The 15,103-nt window shown below is 38.2% G+C and overlaps 1 protein-coding gene across 1 annotated transcript in view; it reads left to right on the forward strand.

Annotated features, from left to right (window-relative positions):
- The first annotated feature begins 4,125 nt into the window (after window positions 1-4,125).
- The window catches only part of bean1 (brain expressed, associated with NEDD4, 1), a 64,589-nt gene continuing 53,611 nt past the window's right edge, over window positions 4,126-15,103 (forward strand). Inside the window, exon 1 of the mRNA XM_024298004.2 lies at window positions 4,126-5,338. The gene's annotated coding sequence lies outside the window, so the exon portion shown is untranslated. The remainder of the gene's footprint in view (window positions 5,339-15,103) is intronic.

A 15,103-nucleotide genomic window follows, 5' to 3' on the forward strand; every position in this document is an offset into this window, starting at 1 on the left:
TTCTGACTCTGAGAGAAGCAAGTCTCAAGAGTCTGCATCCAAAGAAGTCCACCAAAAACCTAAAAAGACAACTGTTCCTCAGGAACCAGCAGCTGCTCCCCAGAAAAAATTGAGGATCAAGATCAAGGGAGATGTCCAACAACAACAAGATCTTGCAAAAAACAACACTCAAGCTGGCTCAAGAAAGAGAAAACGATGTGTTGAACAAGGTCCTGAGCAGTGTTCACCAACTGAGAGAGCAGTCAAAAAATCCAGGACTGAGATTAAGTGAGAAGTCCTCCAACAATAAGAGGCTGCAAAAAAACAACTCTCCTGCTGGCTCACGAAATAGGAAACGCTGTGTGGAACAGAACCAGGACCCCAAACAGAGTCCACAAACTGTCACCAGCTAAAAAGAGGAAAACATCATTTCTTCTTCCAGCTTCAGGAAGTTCATCTCAAGCAGCCTGTCATCTCAACAGTGACATATGACAGTGATTGTTGCTTGTATGCCCCCCCCCGGTCCATTTACATATTGTAAAATCAATTCGTCCACTGACTGCCAGGTGTACACTCTGTGGAAACCACCATCCCCAGAACAGGGTCCAAAAACGGGCAGCACGTCAGTCTGTTGGTCAACATGGTTGGCTGACAGAACCACGTCTGCGTGGGTTTTCTCTGAGCGCTTTGGTTCCCCCCAAATTTATACTTAATCTGCACAAATCAAAACTGATATTAGACAACCGGGACACTTAAGTGCAATACGAACAATGAATAATGTTCATATATNAAGAAAGAGAAAACGATGTGTTGAACAAGGTCCTGAACAGTGTTCTCCAACTGAGAGAGCAGTCAAAAAATCCAGGACTGAGATTAAGTGAGAAGTCCTCCAACAACAAGAGGCTGCAAAAAACATCTCTCATGCTGGCTCAAGAAATAGGAAACGCTGTGTGGAACAGAACCAGGACCCCAAACAGAGTCCACAAACTGAGTCACCAGCTAAAAAGAGGAAAACATCATTTCTTCTTCCAGCTTCAGCCCCAGTTTTCCACTTAATTTGCACAAATCTAAACTGATATTAGACAACCAGGACACTTAAGTGCAATACGAACAATGAATAATGTTCATATATTTATCCTATCTTACATTTTTATTCTAATTTCTACTTTATTTTATGATTTTGTTAGTTCATTGACCTCTGTAATAAACCTCAACTCGAGAGCTGCCAAAAAACAAAAAAACGTACAAATGTTAATGCACTCTCTTACTGAATCTTATCCAAAAACAGGGGCAGCACGTCGGTCTGTTGGTCAACATGGTTGGCTGACAGAACCGCGTCTGCGTGGGTTTTCTCCGAGCGCTTCGGTTCCCCCCACTTTACAAATGTGTTAGTAAATATTCTGTGACCTTTACACAAATGTAGACCTAAACTGAATTATTCAGCTTCCAGCTTCTCGATATTGCTATAGAGTTATTATAATTAACATATACAAATACATAATATTAACTATAAATTCATGAAAAAAAAGATTTAAATAGATATTTAAAATGATTAAATCAAAAGTAAAAAACATCAGTCACCAAATTTTTTAGGGAAATAACTCAAACAAATCCTGTGGTTTTCTCCGAGTACTTCGGTTTCCCCACAGTAATTCTTAGTAATTGGCCAGTGACTGATTTAGTCCCCTTCCTGAATCACTACGTTAACGTCGTGGAGGGGTTTGCGTGCCCGAATGAACCCAGGAACACGGCTCCTGGGGGACGGGCCAGACTAAGGGTGATTCAAACCAAAAACATTTTATTATATACAGTTATTCCTCCCAACAAGAGTCACCAGGACCAGGAGACAGAACTGGAGGAATGACCCAGAAATGGCTGTTCCTTGTTTCATGTTTTCTGTTTGTCTCAGTCCATGTGAGCTCAGCGTTTTCACCTTTGATTCTTCTTCTAACTTTTAAGGACTAAATTATTTTGCCATCCGCTAGCTGCGAGCCACCACCGGGCTTCCCGGCAGAGACAGGAGAGCACCAGGTACCGTCATAGCCAGGCGATCCCCCCTTCCTCCCAAGTTTCATGGGGTTACAATTTTTGTTTTCTTATTTTCATGGTGATAATAACAAAAAAGATCCCCTAGTTTTATTTTTATTTTCCCCCTGTCAGGTTAATGCTCAAACTTGGTTGCTCCACGGCCGAGGTGTCAAAGCGTAAATTCGTTAAAGAAGTAAATGTGATAGACGTCAAAAGAGAGGCAGCAGACCCGAAGAGGCAAACAGAACCGCAGACTGAAAAAGGTAAAACGTTAGTTTTGTTCAACCATCCATGTTCGGTCAAAAAAACAAAAGGCACTGGTAATGGTACGCCTGCTTTAGCCGGTTGGGGTTCGATTCCCTACAGTGTCCAAACAATATTTTGACTTTCAAACATGAAATGTTGAGCATTGCAAGCGTAAATTTAAGAAGTAGTGAGATACATTTTCTAATTACCTATAAATCTTTTGAAGAAAACATCAATCTTAACACTTAAATAGCTAAAAGACTGAAGAAATGTTAGCATGATGCTAATACGGGGGCTAATGCATATTCTTTTTCTTTATTTGAATTTGGATTTTGCATTTTTCAGACATTAACATTTCTTCAAACTATTTACTCAAATGACAATTTTTCTTGTCCGCACAAATTAATATTTCATCATATTCAAGTCCTACAAATAATATGTTACCAGAAAATACATATTTTACCTCTTAAAATGCTAAATTGTGAAAAAAAAACTTTTTGTCCAGACAAAGTAGTTAAATGTTCCCAAGAATTTGTAATATGAAGAAACAATTCATTATTAATTTTTGAATATCGCGTCCAGGGCTCCGTGTATTTCTTAATAAATAGATATATTATTTCCACCATTGTTTTGGTATTTTTTGACATATATACACCATATTTCACTATAGACTGAACAAGAATAGTTTGAATGCTGTAAATGACGGATTAAAATGATGTATAATACAGTCCATAATAATATAAAAACAAATGATAAAAATGTGACTTATAGAAATGAAACATCAATAGTAAGACCTGCAAACACACAAACATGTATACACACTCGAACAACACACAGCCTGTTCCTCACGAATATACTTTGTGGTTTTTGCAGATCGGTTCCATTTTTTATTTAAAGACATGCATATTTTTATACATTTGATATAAAATGAGTTTTCTGCAGTGAAATATATTTGGTAACTTGAAAAAATGCAGAGAAAAACTAAAAGTTTTCACATTTTAAATCCATTAAAAGAGAAATGTTTGCAACCCTGTTGTGCTTTTTCTTACTTTTCGACTAAAATAAAGTTTTTGAAAAATAAAAAAGTTTTTTAAGTGAAAAATTATGGATGTTTATTAAGAACTCAGAAAAACGTGAACAGTGTTTCTGTGACCTGAAATTCTCCACAATAACACAGTGCTGTCGTCTGTTTAATCTCCATGAAGTTCTTGAACAACATGAAGTATTCATAGTTTGAACACGATAAATAAAACTTTATTGAATGCTTGTGACGTCAGTAGTAAAGTGTGACAGGAACATCTTTGAACCACTTTACAAGAAACTTTTTGGGAAAAAGTATCCTGAAAACACATGACATCACTGCTGGTCTAAAATAATAAATATATTTGAACAACATTTGGGGCTGCACGGTGGCGCAGTGGTTAGCGCTCTTGCCTCACAGCGAGAAGGCCCCGGTTCGACTCCCGGCTGGGACCTTTCTGTGTGGAGTTTGCATGTTCTCCCCGTGCATGCGTGGGTTTTCACCGGGGACTCCGGCTTCCTCCCACCGTCCAAAAACATGCTTCCTAGGTTAATTGGTGACTCTAAATTGCCCCTAGGTGTGGATGTGAGAGTGAATGTGTGTGTGATTGAGGCCCTGCGACAGACTGGAGACCTGTCCAGGGTGTACCTCGCCTTCGCCCTTCAGTAGCCGGGTTAGGCTCCGGCACCCCCGCGACCCCGAAAGGGACAAAGCGGTCAAGAAGATGGATGGATGGATGGATGGACAACATTTGTCAAGAATATAAAAGTATGAATCCCTGTGTAAACGACAACTGAACCTCATTTTCATCTCAGCTGCAGGTTAGCTGACTCAGTAAATACAAAAGTAGTACAGAAAGTTCAGTCAAAGCTGCTGTTTCAGGTTGAACATTTGTTTTGTGAGTTGATCTTAAGGTGCAGCATTTACAGTCACTTTTTACTCCAATTCCATGCATTGAGTTATTTCATTATTGCACTTTGAACTCAGATATTTCTCTTTTTTACTGTTTTCAGTCGGTGTGTTTCAGTGGACTGTGTGGTGTGCTGCATATTTCTGCAGGAAAATGCCAAACATAGTTTTTCCCCGAGAGGAAAAAGCTGCTCCTCGTGCCGTCAGACATCAAGAGCTAAAATAAATAAAATGTTTTTAACTGAAGTGTGTCATTATGTAATCTTATAATCTTGCAGATTGACAATAGTGACTTGATGATTGTGATTATATTTTATCAAAACGAAGCTGTTTTTTTTAATCAAGTGCAAAAAAGAAAAAGAAAGAAAAAGAAAAAAAGACTACAGTAAACTCAGGGAGAAAACATTTTCTACCACTAGAGGGAGCTGCTGGGCAGCAGTGCACAACATGAGTATATCGTGAGTAAAAGTAAATGTTAAAACAAGATAAAAACTTGTTTTAATATTTATGTATTTAATACATTGGAGGATGAAATGTTTTTCTCAAACATCTGTGTTCCATTTTTTGTGTGTGAATCTTTGAATAAGGTTTATCTTTGAATAAGTCATAGCTTCACTAATGTGTGTTTTCTCAGTAAAAAAACAAAACCTTTTTTAGGATTTACAGGCTGAACGGTTTTGACTGAAGGACGGTTTGAATGAAGGACAAATCTCTTCCAGAGTGCGGACCAAAGCGCGTGACTGTTTGTGTCGGCACGTGTCCAGCCCGGAAGACTCACTTGCTGAGCTGCAGACACGAGCCGAACCGAACCACGCCACGGGACACACGCGCTCGCACAGTCACGAGGATGCGGGTAGACGCGCGCCGCGGACACAGAGCATGAAGAAGATGGAGGAAGAGGAAGGACGGGGATGCGGAGGACGGGACGCGCGCGCAGAGGAGGACGCTCGGTTCGGACACATTCTCCATTTCTGAGCTGAAATCACGAGAGTTTAACGGAGCGCTATTCTGAGGAGGTGGGCCAAGTCCCGGGAGAGGGAGAGGAGGGGGGAGGACGGACGGAGGAGGGAGGAGGGGGGGATGCTGCTGGTCCTGATGCGAGGCGACATCCGAGCTGATCAGAGGACTCCTGACTCCTTCTCTGCAGCGCTGCAGGTAAGCGGGATCCACGAACTGCTGCTCGTCCTTTTGTGAACAGATATGGCGGATCAGGCTGGATCAGATACTCCATCCGCAGGCAGGAGTCTCCAGAAGTTTGCAGTGAGGTTGAGGTCTGAACTTCAGAGACACGAATTCTCTCTAGGAGCCATTTAAAGAGGAGTTGCTTTAGTGTTCACTGTCTGTCCTCTGCAGCAGCACAGGATCTGAAGAAGCTGCTCTCGATTGAAGAGAGTTCCACTGAAATCAATGATTCATAGAATAAACACAATTAAATAGTAAACTTGTTGCACCATGATTTTTTTCTTTTTGTGTAGAATTTCCATTACTTCCTTGTGTTGTCTCAACACAAATCATTCAACTTAAACAGACAGAATAGAATTCTTTCGTTGTTGTTGTCTCAACGTTCTGAATAAATTGATATGTAACGATTAATTGATTTCTATGATCGATTTGTATGAGGGAAGCTTCTAATCAAATGTAATCAACCTATACCAGAAGTCTGCATCCTGTTTATAGAGTCGTCTGGACCCGCACAGTCCAACGTCACCTTTTAGAAAAATACACTTTACTCACATTTTGTGGCCAGTAAGCCATTCATAGCAGTGGAATATTTTTTTATATATTTCCTTTTACTTTGGACAACAAGTTCCTTTCAAAATAAGAAAGATTCACCTGCTGAATACAAAAATGAAGAAAGCCAAGTCAAATATGGTATTTTGTATCAGGCAGATTTTGTTTGCACATATTTACCAAGTACGAAAACTCAGATACTTATGTTGTAATACATGAAGATCCACGTCGCTGCATTGCCCACATGTATTTTTCAAGGCTAAATGTTGTTGGTCATTAACCCAACCGGGACCCTAACCCGTCCTCCAGGTCCGTGCACCAAAAAAAGGTTCAGCTTTGACTGCACGTATTTAGAAAATTATGTGTAAATAGTCACTTTCTTTCTATTATGATAACTTTAGTGAGCCTTCTTCCATTTTCTCATTTTACTATTGATTATAAATATGACAACATGAGAGTATATTCCAAATAGAAAAATGTTGAAACTTAATACAAAAATTAAATAAATAGCAATAAAACAATCCAAAAGTAAATTAAACCTTTAGTTATCTGACATGTTAAAACACAAACATAATGACTTCATTTAGTAATCAACCAAAACGCAAACGTATTATTTATTCAAATGGATTATTGTTTTTCTCAAAGCCAAGGAGCCACAGGTTGCAGACCATTAAAAAATCATTTCAAAATTCGATAAATCGGTAATCAATATCAGAAAACTCCATTTGGACTGAGACAGCAGTTTTTTGCTTCAAAATTAACCGATGTCGTTTATAACTACAATTAGGATAAGAATCGAATCATTGTTAAAACGAATCGATGAACCTCTGGCTGATACCATTTAAAGCACGTGTCAAAGTCAAGGCCCGGGAGCCGGATCCGGCCCTCCAGATCATTTTATATTATTATTATTAACGGCTCAAATTTATCTTGTATAACTTTTAAAGGATATATTTAAAAAAAGAGCAAATTTTTAGGGGGAATATTCATAAGTTTAATTTTTTTATATAAAATGACATACAAGTTTTTCTTTGAACATTTACAATATTTCTAACTTGTATAATTATGACAGAAAATAATACTATGGACAGTAAAATATTGAAAGTGATTTAAGGTTGAAGTTGATTTTTTCAGGAATAATAGTTCTGCGTGTTCTCATTCATAATTATGCTAAAAACTTACAATTTTAAAGTTTTAAAAATTCAGTTTCAGTGTTCTCAATAAATGTTGATCCTGTTCGGCCCGTGACATTAGGTGTGTTCTGGATTTTGGTCCCTGTGTGATTGAGTTTGCTGTAAATACTGTTCCTCTTGTTTTGACCCTCTTGTTCTTCATCACGTTTTAGTTTGGCTCTGTTTTTATCCAGGATTCCTTTTGTCATTTATTTCATGTCTTGAATTAAGTTCTTGAGTATTGGCTGGAAGAAGGGTTAAGTCAATCCAGTACTATTGAAGGTTGGGACTTGATATGGAGAGAAAATAGTCTAGATTTGTGTGCGCACAGTACTTGTTTTGTGTGAAACTGTGTGAACTTTCAATTGTGTATTCACATGTACGGATTCACATGTACATTACAGATGCAAAACTTGATACATATTAAAACTACGGATTAAAAACAGCATCAATGCAAACACATTTTAGTAGACACAAATAGCCTGATACACACATACAAACCACATTTATGTTACAAGTGCACAACTGGAGGTTCTAAGACTCGTTTCACATAGTCAGATTTGTGTGTAGATGGTGTGTTTAAATGCTGCTAGAATGCTGGGTAATCAGAGTTTTCTGATCAGCTGCTTTGAACTTAGATTGTAAATGATATCTAATAAAAACTTGACATTTTTTCCACTTTCTTAAACATATGTACACCAATAATTAAGATTAAAAATAGAATTTAAATTTTTCTGTGTAGTGTGCTGGATTTAAGGGGATTAAAAATATTAAAGTTTTTTTTTCTTAGTAAAAGAATTTTCATGGGGGACTTTAAGGTGGCCCTCAAGGGAGCTGAAGATGCAGCCCTTCCTTTCTAGAACCCTACACAGGCCGGACAAACCAAAAACCCGCAGTACCTGTAAAGGTCAACAGGTGCTTGTGACTAAGGCTTTTGGTATTTCAGCTGTTGTGCAATAAAAGCTCAACAGAGGTCTGTCTTTCCCTTCATGTTCATGTCCAGTTCCTATCTCTGTATTACTAAAGTGAAACGTTCTTCTGCAGTCGTAAACTAGGAAATAAAGCAGAAAATCATCTCAATAGCTGCCAGTAATATCTAAACATGCGCCCCTGTAGAGTAGAACATTTTCGCCGCTGCAGCGTCCAGCAGATGTTCCTCTGTTCTGTCTCATCCTATCAAACGCAGATTTTGCTCTGTGACTACCTCTGGAGGTGGAAGCAGAAATGATGGCATTGCAGAAGTGGGCCGTTTGAAGCAGCGCGGTGAGGCAGGAGAAAGGGAAGAGCTACATGAAAGGGCCGAGTTAGTGCGTCACACACTCGTACAGGCTCAGTTCAACAATTATTGTTGTGCATCACCGAAACAAGGACACAATATCCTCAAAAGCAGTAAAAAATCTGAACAAAACTGGCTTCAGATTCTTTGCTGCCTGAAGCTCGGAGGCTTTGAATGTTTTTGGCTCTCTTTGTTTATGCCTATTTTTATCCAAAAGGTGCTGTCGTTTTCCCTCTGTTTTGTTTTGTGCTTACATCCTGATTGAATTGCTTTGTTTTCCAATTATTCCATCAATCGCTTATACCTTCAGGATTTAATGCTACAAAAATAGGAACATTAAAATATGTAATTAAATATAAGAATTCACACAGCAGGGATTCTAAAGCGCAAATCATTGTTGCTAAAATTCAGAGTCGTTGAAGAAAATGGTGTTTTTAACATGTTCTGATGCCATTTTTTAGATGATGTGGATGATATATAAACAGAATTGTGCCAAAAATTGCATTTCTGAGCATTTCTTTTAGAAGCAGGAGCACTTGAAAAAGCTTATTTGTTACATTGAAAATACATTGGGTGGGTCACAAGCTCCTGCCTCACTCCATTGTGATGCATCCACTGACAGACAAATAGAGCCGTGAATGTCTGTTTTACTCATCTAAGCCGCTCAAAACCGTTTGGGTGGATAGCTCCAACACCGCTCCCCATTTTAGCTGCACCGGTTATGTAAGCCTTGTTTCCACTGAGCGGTCCGGTATTTTGAGCGTTTCTATTGTTAAATGGACCCATTAAACAGTTCTGACCCGTACCTCTTGTGGGCCCTCGTTCGTTGTAGGTCCATAGAAAGATGGAATGGATGGTTGGGGCAGAGCCGTTGATTGGCAGAAAGTGATCATGACATTAGCTAGCACCAGTATAACACTAATGTAGCTACTCAGTTTTCGTCTTTACGGCGGTATTCCTCTTTGCTGTCCCACCCACAAGTCAGAGGTGAATTTGTATGAATTGTTGCTGCTTTATATGTTCCAGAAAACGACTGTTTTTTTTCTTCTTTTTTTTTTAATTTTGGCTAAAAAAAAAACAAAAAAAAGCATCATCCTAATTAGAAGGACACTTGATCAATTTATTAATTAATTGATCAGAATTTTAATGTACAGTAGTGGTAGACCAACAGAATGGTGGAACAAGCTACTGCCCTGGATTACAGCCCAAGAAATGCTCATTTTATGTGCAAAACCAGATCTTTTACACAAGTTCCTGCAACAAGTAAAATAATAAAAAGCAAAATTAGTAATGAATATATTTCAAATGCAATGAAACATTTCTATATGATGACACACTGATAGTGTTGGAAGCAATTAAACACGTGGTGGATGTTGTGGTGGGCACTGCGAACACTCTGGAGGTCCCTGCAGGCGTGTCGTAGGCGTGTTACAGGGATTTTTGGATAGATTCATCCTTCTCCTGCTCAGCTTTCCTCCCACACACTTTGACTCCTTTGTTTCAGCAGTGAAGTACAGCAGCCTTTATCACCCTGCACTCACAGCAGCAGGGCTGCCGGTCAAACGCTTTTATCTTAGTTACCATCAGTTAATGACTTATATTATCACGACAACAATGTTTCTGCATTTAAAAATATAATTTCTGAAAGTGGATAAAGCTGTGGATGAGCCAGCTCTTGAACAGCGAGACTTGTTTTTTTTTTTTTGTTTTTTTTTGTAAAGTTTTGATGGAAATTGACTGGATGCAATTTTTAGTTGCAGGTTCCCTGGAGAGATTTAAAGGGTTATTTGAGAGGCACCCCCCGTCAGCCAGCTGTGAAGGTCAATGCAGTGAAAAGCCCTTCGGCTCCAAGCTGATGCTCAGATTCCAGCAGCACTGGATCTGTCAGCAGCCAAACTTCCTTCGTCCCTTTAAAGCATCAGTGCTATTTCCATTACAATGAAGCCCTGACGGTGTCATGACAAACTGCAGGAACAGAGAAAACACACAACAGCCCTGACATGACTGCAGTTCATCTTACAGCATTTGACTGCTGAACATCACAGTCAGTGCTGAAGGCAAATAAACCTGGTCTCTATTTTTTATGCAGTTTGTTCAAACCAGTTTCAACATCACACACAGACATTACAAATATTGAAAACAAACAATTGACATTAAAAACATATGAATATTTAGTTATTAAGAAAGGGACATTGTGAATAAAATAATTATTAAAACAAATGTAAATATGCCAGATTTAAGGCAAGGCAAGTTTATTTGTATAGCACATTTCATGTACAGAGACAATTCAAAGTGCTTTACATAAAACATTAAAAGAAACAATCAAAATAAATAGTAAAAATGTGATCATTAAAATCAAATCAAAAGAAAGTAAAAAGATTTTAATTTAAAACAAGCATAGATAAACAGTGTGGACGTAAACTTTTGAATACTAAACTAAAATAAATATTTAAATTAAATTAAAAAGAAAATGTAATTTTTGTAGCAATGCCACATAGAAGTTTGTTTAAGGATATTGAAATGATTTGAGTCCCGTTATTTATTTTCCCATGAAAAGCCAGTCATAAGTCATGTGACTTTGGCAAACAAACATGCGTTATTCCATGTTTTTCTGTTTATGTATGACTTAAATGTGTTCTACTGACTCACCAGCATGAGGTCAGCTGACCTCCTGTCAGGATTCAGTGATGAAGGACCCAGTATGTAAGAGACCAGGCTTGGTGACAGAAATTAATAAGTTTAAGTAAAAAACTCAAACATGACAAAACCTTGAACAAAGGCAGCAAAGGGGGAATAAGACTGACAACCTGAGGATGGAAAATAAAATCAAGTTGAATAAGGGTGCAGATGTAAACTTTTGAATACATATTAATCAAATGCAACTGAGAACAGGTGAGTCTTTAACCTGGATTTAAATGCACTGAGTGTTTCAGCAGATCTAAGGTTTTCTGGAAGTCTATTCCAGATCTGTGGTGCGTAGAAGCTGAATGCAGCTTCTCCATGTTTAGTTCTGACTCTAGGAACTGATAAAAGACCAGATCCAGATGACCGGAGAGGTCTGGCTGGTACATACTGGGTCAGGAGGTCAGTCATGTATTTTGGTGCTAAACCATTCAAAGCTTTATAAACCAGTAACAGAACTTTAAAGTCTATCCTCTGACAGACAGGTAACCAGTGTAAAGACCTCAGAACTGGACTGATGTGGTCTACTTTCTTGGTCCTTGTGAGAACCCGAGCAGCAGAGTTCTGAATAAGCTGCAGTTTCCTGATGGATTTTTTTGGTAGTCCTGTAAAAACACTGTTACAGTAATCAAGTCGACTAAAGATGAAAGCATGCACTAGTTTCTCCAGGTCCTGCTTAGACATCAGATCTTTAATCCTTGAGATATTTTTGAGATGATAATAGGCTGATTTAGTGACTGCCTTAATGTGTTTATCAAAATTTAGGTCTGTGTCTATCACTACACCCAAGTTTCTGGCCTGGTTGGTAGTTTTTAGTTGAATAGATTGAAGCTCTGTAGTGACGTCTAACCTTTTTTCTTTAGCCCCAAAGACAATAACCTCAGTTTTGTTTTTGTTTAATTGAAGTAAGTTGTGACACATCCAGTCATTAATGTCCTCAATGCATTTACCAAGAGCCTGTACAGGGCCTCGGTCTCCTGGTGTCAGTCTAATATATATCTGTGTGTCATCTGCATAGCTATGGTAACTAATGTTGTTGTTCTTTATAACCTGGGCCAGTGGGAGCATGTAGATGTTAAATAGAAGTGGTCCCAGGATGGAGCCTTGGGGCACTCCACATGTAATTTCTATTGGCTCAGAAGTGAAGTTACCAATTGACACAAAATATTTCCTGTTTTCTAAGTACGTTTTGAACCAGTTTAGTACTGGCCCAGTGAGACCCACCCAGTTTTCCAGTCGTCTGAGTAGTATTGCGTGGTCGACTGTATCAAACGCAGCACTGAGATCCAGTAAAACTAGCACTGACATATTTCCACTGTCTGTATTCAAACGTATGTCATTAGTCACTTTGGTCAGAGCCGTTTCAGTGCTGTGGTTCTGTCTGAAGCCGGACTGGAAGACATCATAGCAGTTGTTATTTATTAGGAATTCATTTAACTGATGGAAAACAGCTTTTTCAATGATCTTACTTAAAAATGGCAGGTTTGATATCGGTCTGTAGTTGTTCATTTGAGTTTTGTCTAGACTGTCCTTTTTTAGGAGAGGTTTGATTACAGCTGTTTTCAGTGGTTCTGGGAAAACGCTACAGACTCATTTATTTCAATTCAATTCAATTCAATTTTATTTATATAGCTCAAAATCACAAAGGAATTTGCCTCATTGGGCTTCAAAATATGAACAATAGTTAAAAATTAAGACTAAATAAACTGGTTATCCCTTCCCTTAGACCCTCCCTCCCGGTAAGGAAAAACTCCTAAGAAACCTGAGTCAGGAAAAAAGAAGAAACCTTAGGGATTCCCACATGAAGGAGAGATCCTATCCCAGGACGGACAGGTGATACTAGGACAGTTAAAGAAAAATTAGCTTCTACAACAACGTATCTAAGAGTTCATTCAGATAAAGCTGAGGGACGAGTGATGATGAAGTCCACAGTCAAGATGAAGCAGAAGTGCAGTCCACGACCAGGAGGACAGACGACCCAGCAGGAATCACTCTCACTCAGACATGCGGGATGGTGTCGGGGGCGTGGTCCACGGCCAAGAGTGGGAGCGTGGGCGATCCACCGGGGATCTGAAATCTCTCCCGCTCCCCAGAGGAGAGTGGGAAAGAAGAACAACATGTGAATGGAACTGCACCAACAAAAGCATGGAGAACTAAATACAATAAATAATAAAGCAGTGTTTTTCAACCAGTGTGCCGCGGCACACTAGTGTGCCGTGAGAGATGGTCTGGTGTGCCACGGGAAATTACCAATTTTCAGATATCTAAAACATTTACCATCATGGTATCAACTCTGTGTTCATCCAAACGGCCCTGATTTAACACTGGATAGTTTTGAATATGCAAGATGGTAAAAGAAATATTTATTTGATTCTATAAATGACTGATCAGAATGATGTTTCCGCAATCAAGCCGCAAAACTAGCCTCAACCACAGCTTTTACAAAAGCTCCTCCCCCTTCAGCTGTCTCCGCCAATCATTGTTGGAGAATTGATCACATGTCATCAACCTGACCAATCAGAAGTGGTTAACGTCCTCTCTTCCTTGTTTTGATTCGGCTCATAAAGTCTCTCAGTTCCAACTAAAATAACAGCTAAAGCTCGTGTTTAGCGGTGTAGCTTCCAGCGGGATCCGACGTCAGACAGTTTAAAAAATGAACAAAAGAATGAAGCTCAGAGACGAGAGTCTGCCCGGAATCTGCCTGAGTTTATGCACTACAGCCCCCATGATGCATTGGGCTAAGTGCGCGCGCTGAGCGCTGGGTGGAGGGGGAGGGGCTTACACGTTCAGCAGCGCAAGAGCCAAATAGGGAGAGAGATAGAGAGAAAACATCAACACAAAATGTAAAGAAAATGAAAAGAAAAAGAAGATAAAAACTGGAATCATTTGACTTTTATTGATAGAAGGAACAGAGTCTGCTGGAAATATTCTATATGTATATATATTCTGTATATATTTATGGCTCCACAATAAACCTGTCCAGACACCTGAGAACTGAGAGAATCTTCTCTAAAACAGAGCAGATCATCACTGAGAGAAGAAAGCAGATGACATCCTCAAAGCTGAAACTCTTTTGTCTTTCTTTATGTCAATGTGAATAAAAGTCTTGATTTTGTGGTTTTTGCACAATTTAATTTGTATTTGGGTTGTGGTTGCAGAGGTTTGTGTTGTTCACTTCAAATGTGTTTAAAAGGAAAAAGCTTAAAATGTGTAGAGTTAAAAACTGAATAGTTAATAGTTCTTTTATCATTTATTTTGTACATTCTATCTGGAAGGGATAAATAACAGCATATACATAATTTACACTTTATATTAATAAAATCATATTTACATCATGGATTTTGTGCATAATCTTATCTAGTAGTTTATAATGAATCAAACAAAGCAAACAACAACCTAAAAAGCCATTTGGTAGTCAAAAGAGCCGCTGTTTTAGGAAAACGAATGCAAAAGAATTGAATTTTGGAAACAAGAAAAGAACGTTGTTTTTACTTTGTCTGATAGTTTTGGAAGTATTTAAAAAAGAGGAAAAAAAGCATTCATAAAAACTGATTATTTAGAAGTATTTTTAATTTTTTTAATCATTCATTATGATAATAAATGTAGACTGTTTAGATGAGATATACGTTTAAATTGAGCAAATTGATTAATGATGCTTCCCACTTATATTTAAAAAAATGTACACTAGATTGTGGAGGGACTGTACATCAATACAGACTAATTTTTTTTACCTTTTTGGATGCTAGTGTGAAAAACACTGTAATAAAGAATAGAAGAGAGGAGAAGTAGATGAGAACAGAGAACAGAACCCCAGAGCTGATCTGAATAATAACCGTGATAGAAAACCTAAATTTTCTGCAGTCTCCTGGCATGTCAATGTTATTAATTCATAAATAAACGAATGATTTATTTATGTACTTTATGTGTGTACAGTATTTCATTTATTTAAGATACTATTATCATATTTTGTTTTGTATTTTTGTTTTTTAGCATTTTATTCAGGTTTTATATATTTAATTTTTTCTTTCCTTTTTAAAATTGCCCAATATTTTTTATTCA

This window comes from Oryzias melastigma, linkage group LG15 (genome assembly GCF_002922805.2).
Source record: "Oryzias melastigma strain HK-1 linkage group LG15, ASM292280v2, whole genome shotgun sequence".
In the NCBI taxonomy this organism is placed as follows: domain Eukaryota; kingdom Metazoa; phylum Chordata; class Actinopteri; order Beloniformes; family Adrianichthyidae; genus Oryzias; species Oryzias melastigma.